Below are 14,295 nucleotides of genomic sequence, written 5' to 3'. Positions count from 1 at the left end.
CGTCAGAGTCGAATAATAAAAAATAATAAAATTATATATTTTTATTTTTTTACGTAATTTAAATATATATATATAAAATTTAATATATTATTTATATATATAAATAATATATTATTATTATACAATTAAATAATTATGGGTTAAAAATTATTATTTTTTAATCCAGTGATTAGTATAATTAACTCAATATATGTCGGTCCCGTAAGACATTTTATCGAATAAATAATTAATATGAATTTTTTATAAATAAAAGATCCATCGGCAATTCAGATAGCCTTCATCGCTACCTAAGCTTTCCAGTGACTCCCTCTCTTCCATGACTAAACACCACCACCAACGAACCACTGACCCCCGTCAACAATGCGAACCAGAAAGCCCCATGAGTCTATTACCAGAAAGCTGCATCGCCTCCATCATCTCCTGCACCATTCCTGGTGACGCCTGCCCGCTTGTCCTTGGTTTCTTCCAATTTCAAGTCCGCTGCAGAAGCTGATACCGTTTGGGAGCGCTTCTTACCCCCCGACTGCTAGACTATCATCTCTAACTCGTCGCCTTGCCCGTCATCGTCTTCTTCTCCGCCTTCTCTGCTGTGTTTGCCTTCCAAGAAGGAACTCTTTCTTAGTCTATGTGACCTCCCGATTCTCATTGATGATGGGAAAAAGGTTTGTTTTCGTGATTTTGGATATGGGTTTTCAATTTTTGGAGATTTTGATTGCGAGTTTTGAATTACTTGAGGATGGGATCCGAATTTGGGGTTTTCTAAATTATTTAATTGTTTGGTGTGTGAAATAATTGTCGGATTAGTTTGTTAGAATTTCTGTCCATGACCTCCGTAAGGTTTGGAAAGAGCAATTGCATCCCTAAAATTTTTCAGATTTTTCGAAGACTTCCTTTTCTAAAGTCGATTAGAAGAATGTTAACATTATTGAAGACGAAATTTTTTATCTTTCTCTTACAAGTCAAAAATAGTTGTCTTGTCTGCAAACTTTGGGGCACATTGAGATTGTTATGGACATCGAACAGGCCTTTTACTTGGACAAGCAGAGTGGGAAGAAATGTTACCCTTGTATGATATCTGCAAGGGAACTCATGATTGTGTGGGGTGATACTCCTACGTATTGGAGATGGTCTTCTTTACACGGAGCAAGGTTTGTATCTCACTTCTTGACGCATAGTTTTCTCCAAGCTGCTTCTGGGTGAGATTAATTTGATTGACCATTTGACAGGTTTAAGGAGGTGGCTGAGCTTATAACCGTGTGTTGGCTTGAGATACGTGGGAAAATTAGTACTTGCATTTTGACCCCGTGGACACATTACACAGCTTTTCTTGTGTTCAAGCTGATGGCAGAGTCTTATGGGTTTCACTATCCACCGGTAGAGGTCAGTGTTGGACTTGTGGGAAGTGAAAGCCAAAAACGAGATGTGTATTTGGATGTGGTAACAGGGCGGCGAGACAACCATCATCCCAGGGAGAGAGGAGACAAGTGGCTTGAGGTCGAGTTAGGTGACTTTTACAATGCAGGAGATGGGGATGATGAATTAGAAATGAGTATTTTGGAAGTGAAAGTAGGTGTATGGAGGGGTGGCCTTATCGTTCAAGGAATTGAGATAAGGCCAAAGCAGGGTAAACACACAAGTGATCTTCCCTGTTAAGTTTTTCCATTTACATTATAATAATGGAATTTATTTGTTTTATGGCTTGTCTCTTGTGTCAAAACCTTGTGTTACGTGATTTTCCCTTGAGTGATATGGTAATTTGCTAGTTGGTATTTATTTGATCTTTTGTGCCTATTGATGTTTTTTTGAGATCATTCTTTTCACAACTTGCTTTTGAGTAAGAGTCCATGTATTGGGCAGATTTTTATTATGACATTTTTAGATCAATTGATTTCATAGGAGTTGTGTTGAATATTGAAGAGTGAATTAGAACTCGTCAAAAATCTTGTGAAATGGTGACACAGCTAGCAATATCACCCAACAACCAAAACAAAGCAGTTGATTGTGGTAGAGAGAAGAATAAAATGTCTTAAATGTAAATTGAGTTTAATAACAGTTAGTAATTGAGTTTTTAGTAATACAGTAGATGTAGACATGTGGGACTAGATGTTTAATATTAATTCCCTAAGACATACAATTATCATCAAATGTCTTAAATGTAAATCCACCAGTATTATCTAGTTGTGTTGACTTGATCGAATAATCTGTGAAATATGCGTTTAATTTGATAATTTGTGTTAACAATTTAGCAAATACAACATTTTGAGTTGATAATAAACAAACATTAAATCATTGTGCAAATACATCAATTAAGATCATAAAATAACAAAATGACTCACTTGATAGATGAATAGGTCTATATATGTCTTTTTGAATCCTTTGTATGAATGATGAAGATTCAACTCCAATTTTGGAGGAAGATGGGTTGATTATCAATTTGCCTTGTGTACAGATGGTGTAGAAATTTTCACTGACAATAAAATTTTAGGATTCTTTAATATATGTTTATGTGAATTTTTAATAATTTTACACGTCATTGTAGATCTTAGATGACTTAGATTGGCATGCCAAAACATAAAGATTTTTAGATAAGAGAACTTCTAGTTTGATACTGCGTAGGTTTCAATTGTGTTTATGATTTTATAATACAATCCAAATAATAAAGTGGGTAAAATTTTTAGTATAAACCTTCTTCTGAAGATATCACTAGTTATATAGATGAATTTTGTACTATTTTCACTCATTATTTCAATGTGATAACCATTATTTCTTATATGTTTAAAACTAGGTAAATTTCTTCTGGATCCATTTGAATATAATGCATCATTGATATTTAATTTGATTCCATTTTTCAACAAAATTATGGTTCCTTTGGAGTCTTCAATCGAATTTATTGATCTTGATATAATATTTACGTTAGTTTCAATCAATGCTAAAGTTAAAAAAAAAAATTATTTTTCTTGATAATTGTGTACGTTGTTGCACTATCCAACAAACACATATCCTCATCATCAGTATTTGAAGTCAACGCTTCAATTTTGGAGTCTGTATCATTCTATTTAAAAATTCAATAAAACTATGTATACCCATTTTTTATACACAATTTGTATACACAAATGAGGTGTTATCATATGATTGAATGTTTCTTTATCATATGATGACACATGTTTTAAAATCATCTAATTACATGATGACACTTCATTGTGTACATGAATTGTGTACCAAAAATAAGTACACATAATATTGCTTTTAAAAATTATGTTAGTCATAATCTATACAAACTATTGAAAGGAAAGAAAACATGACAATAAAATACAAAATAATATTCATGACTTTAAAATAATTATATATGATGGATTTTAATTATAAAAATTTTGGGTATTTATATCACTATTCAAGTAACCCATATTTTTATTCTTTAAAGAAGTTTTGAAATATCAAGATTTATTAGATTGACAAGATCTAAATTATCAAAAATTTAATTCTTATAAATGCTTAATATAGATTCATCCAAGTTTGTGTGTACTACAGGTACACAACTAATGACGTTTATGACCACGTCTTTTGTTTTATGGTTTACTCTGCGTTATTCTTTATTTCATTTCAGAGTTAGTCTACTTCTGGTTATATGAGTAAGATTTTCCATTATAACTATCTTTAAATAAAAAATTATTTCATTCATAATCTTACTCACACCTATAATAACTAGTTCTGGTAGTTGTATTCACTTCAAGAAATGATGCAATACTTGTAGTACAAGTTTGATGGTTTTTCATTAACAAGAAAATATTAATTTAGAATTTTTTTTCGATAATGTTACTACAATAGCATATTATTAAAAAAATAAAAGATGGAGAATATTTTTTTTTCCATATTATCTCAATCAAGGAAAAATTCTGAATATTGCAAAATTGTACTAAATTACAGAGCTGTTAGAATTATTATTGAATCTAATGTTTAAATTTATTTTTCAAATTTCTCAACGAATTCAATGGATCTATCATTATATCCATATATTCGACTTGTAATCCTTTAAGGATGTAATGCCGGTAAAATAGTGATTGTGGATTTATCCTTCTGGGATATTTTATTTAATCACTTTCTCAAGACACATAAATTCTACTTGAAAAATTGTGTAAAAAAACCCATTTAATATTATCCATCCAATTTTAGGAACTTCAGGTTTAAATATTGTTATATTTATAAAACTTCTGATTTCATAGTTAATATATATGAGTTAATCTTTGAAACTTCAGGTTTAAATATTATCTCATATTTACAAAACAACTAATTTTATAATAAAAATATTGGGATTAATTTTTGGAAACTTCAGGTCTATATATTATCTCATATTTACAAAACTTCTGATTTTATAATTAATATCCAAAATATTATGATATGTAAACTTTAATTTTGATACTATTTTGGACTTCAAGTCCATATTTTTCACAATTTATGCAAACTTTAGGTTGCAACTATGATATAGTTAATATAAAATAAATACTTTGATGAAACTTGGGACTTCAGGTCCATATATATATATTCTCACGATTTTCCAAACTTCAAATTACAAATCAAATATAATTATTATAATAAAAATAAATATACAAATAATATTCAGGACTTCTGACTAAGATTTATGTTTTGTAAACTTCGGGTTATAAATGAGATTTATGACTTCATATCCAAATTCGTGATTTTGTAAACTTTAGGTTATAAATAATATTCAAGACTTCGAATTCAAATTTATGATAATCAGAACTTCTGATCCAGATTTATGATATTCAAGACTTCTGATTCAGATTAATGATTTTATAAACTTTGAGTTGTAAATATAATATAAATATAAATAAAAAATTAAATAGAAGATAACAATAATTAAAACATCAATAGTTTGTATTTTATAAATAGAACAATATCATAATTAAGATATTTATAGTTGTAATATACAAATAAAATAATAATATAATTGAAAGATAATTAAGAGTAAAATATATTTGAGTTGATTGTACTGATAATATGTTATAAATTTAATTAAATAAATATGAAAGGTAAAAAACTTAAAGGAAGAGTTGAGAAGATAAAGAAATTAAGGTAGAATTGAGAGAAGAGTAAGGGTGTCGATATATATGGACCCGGATGAAGATTTGTGTGCAACAAATGGAGATGGGATCCGGTTGTACATATTTCATGCTTACCTTCTTCTTTTGTTGAGTGCATCGCATTTTTAAACTTTACTGTATGTGGTAAAAAATTCATCCGGTATGTAACAAAAAGAACCTTCTAAAAATTCAACGGTCAAACACTGGCCCCCATTGTACACGTTCCATGCTTATCTTCTTCTATTCAATGCCTTCCAGTCACATTTTCAAACTTTACTTAATGTGGTGGAATCCACTAGGTATGTACAAAAAAGGACCTTCTAAAAATTCAGCAAGCTTCACCGCTAAGCTATTCACTGACTCTCTCTCTCTTCCTTATAAAGCCCTGCCAAGTTTCGTAAGCATCTACGCCTTCCATGGCTAACCACCACCACCACCACCAAACCACTGACCGCCGTCAACAAGATGAACCAGAAAGCCCCATGAGTTTATTGCCTGAAGCCTGCATCGCCGCCATCATCTCCTGCACCACCCCTCGTGACGCCTGCCGCCTGTCCTTGGTTTCTTCCATTTTCAAGTCCGCCGCAGAATCCAACGCCGTTTGGGAGCGCTTCTTGCCCTCCGACTACAAGTCTATCATTTCTAAATCTTCTTCGCCTTCTCTGCTGTGTTTGCCTTTCAAGAAGGAGCTTTTTCTCAGTCTCTGTGACAACCCGATTCTCATTGATGATGAGAAAAAGGTTTGTTTTCGTGATTTTGGATACGGGTATTCAATTTTAGGAGATTTTGATCGTGAAATCTGAATTTTTTGGGGACGGGATCCCTATTTGTGTTTTTCTGAAATTATTTATTTGGTGGGCATGTGAAACTGTGAAAAAATTGTCTTTGTTAGAATCTCCGTCCATGACCTCCCTAAGGATTGGAAAGTGTCAATTAGATGATCCCTAAATTTTTTCCAAATGTTCGAAGACTTCCCTTTCTAAAGTCAAATTAGAAGAATATTAACATAATTGAAGACGAAAATTTTAAGCTTTCTCATACAATTCAAACCTTTTGGGTTTAATGGTTTTCTTAAAACTTTGGGGGCGCATTGAAATTACCCACCCTTATGTTTTTATTGATGTATAATTGTTGTTATTGACATCAAACAGGCCTTTTACTTGGACAAGCGGAGTGGGAAGAAATGTTATATGATATTTGCAAGGGAACTCATGATTGTGTGGGGAAATACTCCTGAGTATTGGGCACGGTCTTCTTTGCCCGGAGCGACGTTTGTATCTCATTTCTTCTTGCGCCTAGTTTTCTTCAAGCTGTTTCTGGATGAGATTAATTTGATTGACCATTTGACAGGTTCCAGGAGGTGGCTGTGCTTATAGATGTGCGTCGGCTTGAGATACGTGGAAAGATTAGTACTTGCATTCTGACTCCGGGGACACATTACACAGCTTTTCTCGTGTTCAAGCTGATGGCAGGGTCTTATGGGTTTCACTATTCACCGGTAGAGGTTAGTGTTGGACTTGTGGGAAGTGAAAGCCAAAAAGGAGATGTGTATTTGGATGTGGTAACAGAGCGGCGAGATAATTGGCTTGAGGTCGAGTTAGGTGACTTTTACAATGCAGGAGATGGGAATGATGAATTAGAAATGAGTGTTTTGGAGGTGTACGGAGGGGTGAACTTATCGTTAAAGGAATTGATATAAGGCCAAAGCAGGGTAAACACACAAGTGATCTTCCCTGTTAAGTTTTTCCATTTACATTATAATAATGGAATTTATTTGTTTTATGGCTTGTCTCTTGTGTCAAAACCTTGTGTTATGTGATTTTCCCTTGAGTGATATGGTAATTTGCTAGTTGGTATTTATTTGATCTTTTGTGCCTATTGATGTTTTTTTGAGATCATTCTTTTCACAACTTGCTTTTGAGTAAGAGTCCATGTATTGGGCAGATTTTTATTATGACATTTTTAGATCAATTGATTTCATAGGAGTTGTGTTGAATATTGAAGAGTGAATTAGAACTCGTCAAAAATCTTGTGAAATGGTGACACAGCTAGCAATATCACCCAACAACCAAAACAAAGCAGTTGATTGTGGTAGAGAGAAGAATAAAATGTTGCCAAGTATGTTGATAAGTCTCTTTGTTTTGTCTATTTCCATTAGCAAGAAGTATAAATTGCTGAATATTTTTTCAAAATATTCTTTATGTTATTATTTTAATTGAGAGAAGAGAAATTTTTGTTTTAAAAACTCAATAAAGTTAAAATTGGAATAAAATTATGATTACTTTGATTATCTTTTAATACTCTGTATTATTTGTCTTTTATTATCTATAAATTATAAGTGTTCTACATTAAGTTGAGATGGAACACTTATGGTTAATTATAAATGTTGTATGTAAGTCTTTCATATAGAATAAGATAATTAGATTCTATATTTCCCTCAACATTTGCATCCACTTTTGTGTACACGACATGATAACTTTCTCGCCAGGCGATCATGCTTCCCATCTGTATCTTTTTCCTTCTCGAGAGAGAAGAAGAAAAAGGAGGATTTAAAGGCAAAGAGAATCACTCTACTGTAGCACATAAGGTGGTAAATGTAAAGATGCCCCATCTAATTCTAGTTGGGAATATATTTTCAATCAAAACAATCATTAGTATCCCCATTCATTCATTCACTTTATATCTTATTTTCCTTTGGCATGACTCACAAAAAGCTTTAGCCTCCTGAGGCTCAGCACAGTAATAATTCCCCTCCCTCAACAATCCCTTTCTATCAATTTCCAAGCTAAAGGTTTCCCATCTACAATGTGGAAATTTAAAGTCATTAGTGAAAGTGGTTGAAGGTGACCATTGCTTATCTCTATTTGCGTGAAAACTATTGCTACCACCCACATGTCTTTACCTCCCTCTTATAATTAAAATCAGGCCAAAGGACTTATTCCTACTCAAAGTATACTGCATTTCTAAGTTTTCAACTTTTAACTTTAAAAATTTCATTTACTCACTTATATATAGTTAAAGTTAGGGATGACAATAGAGAAGGGCGGCGAGGGGATCTCAATCCTCGTCCCCGTCCCGATCCCCATAGGAGATATCAATCCCCGTCCCCACTATAGGGATAAAATTGATTCTTTGTCCTCTCCCCCGTAAAGAAAAATCACCTCTCCATCCACTCTCTATCCCCACGGGAAAAAATCCCCTCCTTGTACCCACTAAAAAAAAATCTTTTTTTTTGACCTTCTAAACACAATATAAATATATTAAATAATATAATTAAGTAAAATTAAAATTAATCAACTATTTCAAATATCACAAATATAATATATTAACTACTTTAATATATACAACAAAAACCTAAATAAATTTGAAAAACATAAATAATTTAAAACTATAAAAAAATATATTAGTATTTTAAATAAATATATTAATATAAAGAGATAAGGATGGGGATGAGGACGGGGGCGGGGCGGGGAGGAGACACATGTATCCCCATCCCCAGCCTATCCTTGATTGAGGGGATTTTTTTCATCCTCGTCCCCGTTAGGGTCAGGGAGGGTTGAAACCCCTAAAGTCGGGCCCAAATTGCCATCTCTAGTTAAAGTTAACAAAACTCTAACCTCTTAAAATTTTATTTTATTTTTCCCCTCTAAATTTCAAAAAGCAACAAGAAGTATAAATTGCCGAATTTTGTTTTGCCTATTTCCATTAGCGAGAAGTATAAATTGCTGAATTTGTCTTTGAACATAGGCTCTTATCCGATTGAATGCGTAATCTTTTATATTTTTTTAAGATTACCTTCAATATTGATTATTATATTTATTTGGTTTGGTTGACATACTGGGATTGTGTATAAGATATTCTTCATATTAATAATATAATAGGATTTCTTTAAGCTTTCAACATTATAATCAGTTAATTAAATGATTTTTTTCACATTGTTTTTTTATTGACAAAATATTTTTTTCCACATTATTCTTTCTGTTCTTATTTTTATTGAAAACAAATGTATTTTTGTCATAAAATTATAACAAAATTAAGACTATCTTATTACTCTTTTAATAGCCAAGGGATTCTAGATTCTATATTATTTGTCTCTTATTAAAGTAATGTTATTATAACAATACTATTTGTTTATATTTTAAATACACAAATAAATATATATTTATATATGTTATTATGTGATTAAATATTATTTTATTTATTATTCAAAATTACTTAATCACATGATGATAGATAAAGTGTGTACTTATTTTTATATTTCAAGTGGATACACATAGTTTTATTAATGTTATTAATGAAAAATAGATTATTAATGTCAATTTGGCTTGACAAATTAAATTTTTGGTTGACTGCTTTCCCTCGCCCTCGAATTGGGAAAGGATTCTCCAATAGGAGTGGAAACAAGAACAAGGATGGGGATAGAGATAGGGATGGGGATAGGGATGGTTGAACAAAGACGATGATAGAGATAATTAAAATCCCTTAAATTGGGGACAAGACCCTATATATCTCTTAAATATTTAACTGTTAAAATACCTTTAAAGTGACATTTGGTTTAAAGAGTATTTTATTACTAAAATTTAAAGATTATCTTAAAGATAAATTATTTTAAGAATTATTAGATATAAATTATTACTATATTTCATAAAATTTAATAAATTAGATAAATATAAATAATTATTGTATTTGGTTAAAGGTAATACTAATATATTTTTTTACTTGAATATCTTTAATTTGATAATTCGTGTTAACAGTTTAGCAAATGCAACATTTTGAGTTGATAATAAACAAATATTACAGTATTGTGTAGATGCATAAGTTAAGATCATAAAATAACAAAATGACCCACTTGGTAGATGAATGAGTTCACATATGTCCTTTTGAATCCTTTATAAGAACGATGAAGATTCAATTTCAATTTTGGAAGAAGATGGTTTAATTATGTACAGGCGGTGCAAAATTTTTCATTAGACGATAAAATTTTATGATTATTTAATATATGTCCATATGAATTTTCAATAATTCTACGCATCATTATAGATCCTGGGTGAGTTAGATAACCATACCAAAGCATAAAGATTTTTAGATCAGAGAACTTCTGGTTCGACACTTGGTTAGTTTCAATTGTCTTTATGATTGTATAATATCCAAATAATAAAGTAGGTAATTTCTCTAGTATAAGTCTTCTTCTGGAGGTATCACTAGTTATACAGATGAATTCTACACCATTTTCACTCATGGTTTCAATGTGATGACCATTATTTCTTATATCTTTAAAACTAAATAGATTTTTTCTAGATCTATTTGAATATAATGCATCATTAATACTTAATTTGATCCTATTTTTTAACAAAATTATCGTTTTTTTGAAGCCTTTAATCGGATTTATTGATTCTAATATAATATTTACTTTAGTTTCAATTGGTGCTAAAGTTAAGAAATTTTTTTTTCTTGAGAATTGTGTGTGTTATTGCACTATCCATCAAACACATGTCTCCATCATCCTCATTTGAAGTCAACGCTTCAATTTTGGAGTTCATATCTTTTGATTTAAAAATTACATTAGTCGTAATATACACAAAAAATTGAAATAAATATGAATATGATATTAAAATACAAAATAATATTCATAACTCTAAAATAATTATATATGATATATTTTAATTATAAAAATTTTGAGCATTTATGTCACTATTGAAGTGACCAATATTTTTATTCTTGAAAAAAGTTTTGAAATATCAAGATTCATTAGATTGACAGGATCTAAATAATCAAAAATTTAATTATTATAGATGTTTAATATAAATCCACCCAATGTTTGTGTGTATTACATGTACATAACTAATGACATTTATGACTATATCTATTGTTTTGTGGTTTACTTTGTCATATTCTTTATTTTGTTTCAGTTTTAGTCCACTTCTGGTGGTACGATTGAGATTTTCTATTATAACCATCTTTGGATCGAAAATTATTTCATCTATGATCTTACTCACACCCATGATAACTACTTTTAATAGTTGTGTTCACTTCAGAAAACGATGCAATACTTGTAGGGCAAATTTGATGATTTTTCATTAACGACAAAATATTAATTTAGGATTTTTTTTTCTGATAGTGCTACTATAAGAGCATATTATTAAAAAAAAAAAGATAGAGAATATTTTCTCTTCCACATTATCTTAATCAAGGAAAAATTCTAAATATTGTAGAGTTGTACTAAATTACAGAGCCATTGAGATTATTATTGAATCTGATGTTTAAATTTATTTTTTAAACTTCTCCACAAATTCAATGGATCTATTATTATATTCATATATTCGACTTGCAATCCTTAAGGATGTGATACTGGTAAAATAATGGCCTTAAATTTATCTTTGTGGGACATTTTATTTAATCACTTTCTCAAAGCACATAAATTCTAGGTGAAAAATGACGTAAAAAGTCCATTTAATATTATCCATCCAATTTTAGAAACTTCAAGTTTAAATATTGTTATATTTACAAAACTTATGATTTTGTAGACAATATATATGAGTTAATATTTGAAACTTTAGATTTAAATATTATCTCATATTTATAAAACAACTGATTTTTTAAGAGAAATATTGTGATTAATTTTTGAAAATTTCAAGTTCATATATTATCTCATATTTATAAAACTTATAGTTGCAAATGTGATATACCTAATATAAAATAAATATTTTGATGAAACTTGGGACTTTGGGCCAATATATATGTATATATTATCAAGATTTTATGAACTTTAGACTGTAAATCGGATACAATTATTATAATAAAAATAAATATTCAAATAATATTCAAGACTTTTGACTTAAATTCATGATTTTGTAAATTTAATTAAATAGATATGAAAGATAAAGAAATTAAGAAAGGATTGAGGGGAGAGTAAGAGTGTTTATATATATGGGATCCGGATGAAGATGTGTAACAAATGGAGATGGGATCCGGATGTACATATTTCATGCCTATCTTCTTCTATTGAGTGCATCACATTTTTTTACTCTACTTTATATGGTGGAAAATCCACCAGGCATGTAACAGGAAAAACCTGGTAAAAATTCGGCGGTGAAACACTGCCCCGTACAGTGCACATTTCAAGCTTATCTTTTTCCATTGACTGCAATTCCCATCACATTTTCAAACTTTACTTAATGTGGTGGAAAATCCACCAGGCATTTAACAAAAAGGACCTTCTGAAAATTCAGCACGCTTCACCGCTAAGCTTTTCACTGACTCTCTCTCTCTTCTTTATAAAGCCCTGCCAAGTTTCGTAAGCATCTACGCCTTCCATGGCTAACCACCACCACCACCACCACCACCACCACCAAACCACTGACCGACGTCAACAATATGAACTAGAAAGCCCCATGAGTTTATTGCCTGAAGCCTGCATCGCCGCCATCATCTCCTGCACCACCCCTCCTGACGCCTGCCGCCTGTCCTTGGTTTCTTCCATTTTCAAGTCCGCCGCAGAATCCGACGCCGTTTGGGAGCGCTTCTTGCCCTCCGACTACAAGTCTATCATTTCTAACTCTTCTCCTTGCCCGTCATCATCTTCTTCTCCGCCTTCTCTGCTGTGTTTGCCTTCCAAGAAGGAGCTTTTTCTCAGTCTCTGTGACAACCCGATTCTCATTGATGATGGGAAAAAGGTTTGTTTTCGTGATTTTGGATACGGGTATTCAATTTTAGGAGATTTTGATTGTGAAATTTGAATTTTTTGGGGATGGGATCCCTATTTGTGTTTTTCTGAAATTATTTATTTGTTGGGCGTGTGAAACTGTGAAAAAATTGTCAGTTAGATTAGTTTGTTAGAATCTCCGTCCATGACCTCCCCAAGAACTGGAAAGTGTCAATTAGATGATCCCTAAATTTTTTTCCAAATGTTCGAAGACTTCCCTTTTTAAAGTCAAATTTTAAGAATATTAACATAATCGAAGACGAAAATTTTAAGCTTTCTCCTACAATTCAAACCTTGTGGGTTTCATGGTTTTCTTAAAACTTTGGGGCGCATTGAAATTTCCCTTCCTTATTTTGTATTGATGTATAATTGTTGTTATTGACATCAAACAGGCCTTTTACTTGGACAAGCAGAGTGGGAAGAAATGTTATATGATCTCTGCAAGGGAACTCATGATTGTGTGGGGTGATACTCCTAGCTATTGAAGATGGTCTTCTTTACCCAGAGCAAGGTTTTTATCTCATTTCTTCTTGACGCCTTGTTTTCTTCAAGCTGTTTCTGGGTGAGATTAATTTGATTGACCATTTGACAGGTTCCAGAAGGTGGCTGTGCTTATAGATGTGTGTTGGCTTGAGATACGGGGAAAGATTAGTACTTGCATTCTGACTCCGGGGACACATTACACAGCTTTTCTCGTGTTCAAGCTGACAAAAAGGTCGTATGGGTTTCACCATCCACCAGCAGAGGTCCGTGTTGGACTTGTGGGAAGTGAAAGCCAAAAACGAGATGTGTATTTAAAGGTGTTAAGAGGGCGGCAAAACAGCCATCATCTGAGAGAGAGAGGAGACAAGTGGCTTGAGGTCGAGTTAGGTGATTTTTACAATACAGGACATGGGGATGATGAATTGGAAATGAGTATTAAGGAGGTGAAAGGAGGTCACTGGAAGAGTGGCCTCATCATTCAAGGAATCGAGATAAGGCCAAAGTAGGGTAAACACATAAGTGATCTTCCCCATTAAGTTTTTCCATTGACATCATAATAATGGAATTTATTTGTTTTATGGCTTGTCTCTCATGTCAAAACCTTGTCTTATGTATTTGCTTGTGTTAAGCAAGTGATTTTCCCTTGAGTGATATGGTAATTTGCTTATTTGTATTTATTTGAGATTTTGTGCCAACTGAAGTCTTTTTGAGATCGTTGTTATCACAACTTGCTTGAGTAAGAGTCCATGTATTGGGGAGATTTCATAGTAGTTGTTTTGAATATTCAAAAGTGAATGAGATCTCGTCCATAATCGTGTGAAATGGTGACAAAGCCAGCAATATCACCCCACAACCAGAACAAACAGTTGATTGTAGAAGAGAAAAGAATAAAATGTTGAAGTATGTTGGTAAGTCTCTTTGTTTTGTCTATTTCCATTAGCAAGAAGTATGAATTGCTGAATTTGTCTTTGAACTTAGGCTCTTATTCCATTGAATTGCGTAATCTTTTAT

General features: G+C 31.7%; 3 pseudogenes; all 3 read left to right on the top strand.

Moving 5' to 3' along the window:
- The first annotated feature begins 254 nt into the window (after positions 1-254).
- Positions 255-1,909, top strand: LOC123220438 (annotated as a pseudogene).
- Positions 1,910-5,391: 3,482 nt separating this feature from the next.
- LOC123220439 lies at positions 5,392-6,964 on the top strand (annotated as a pseudogene).
- Positions 6,965-12,278: 5,314 nt separating this feature from the next.
- LOC123220436 lies at positions 12,279-13,979 on the top strand (annotated as a pseudogene).
- Positions 13,980-14,295: the final 316 nt, after the last annotated feature.

This window comes from Mangifera indica, chromosome 7 (genome assembly GCF_011075055.1).
Source record: "Mangifera indica cultivar Alphonso chromosome 7, CATAS_Mindica_2.1, whole genome shotgun sequence".
In the NCBI taxonomy this organism is placed as follows: domain Eukaryota; kingdom Viridiplantae; phylum Streptophyta; class Magnoliopsida; order Sapindales; family Anacardiaceae; genus Mangifera; species Mangifera indica.
The sequence above is the reverse complement of the archived record's forward strand: the minus strand, read 5'-3'. Positions and strand labels throughout refer to the sequence as shown.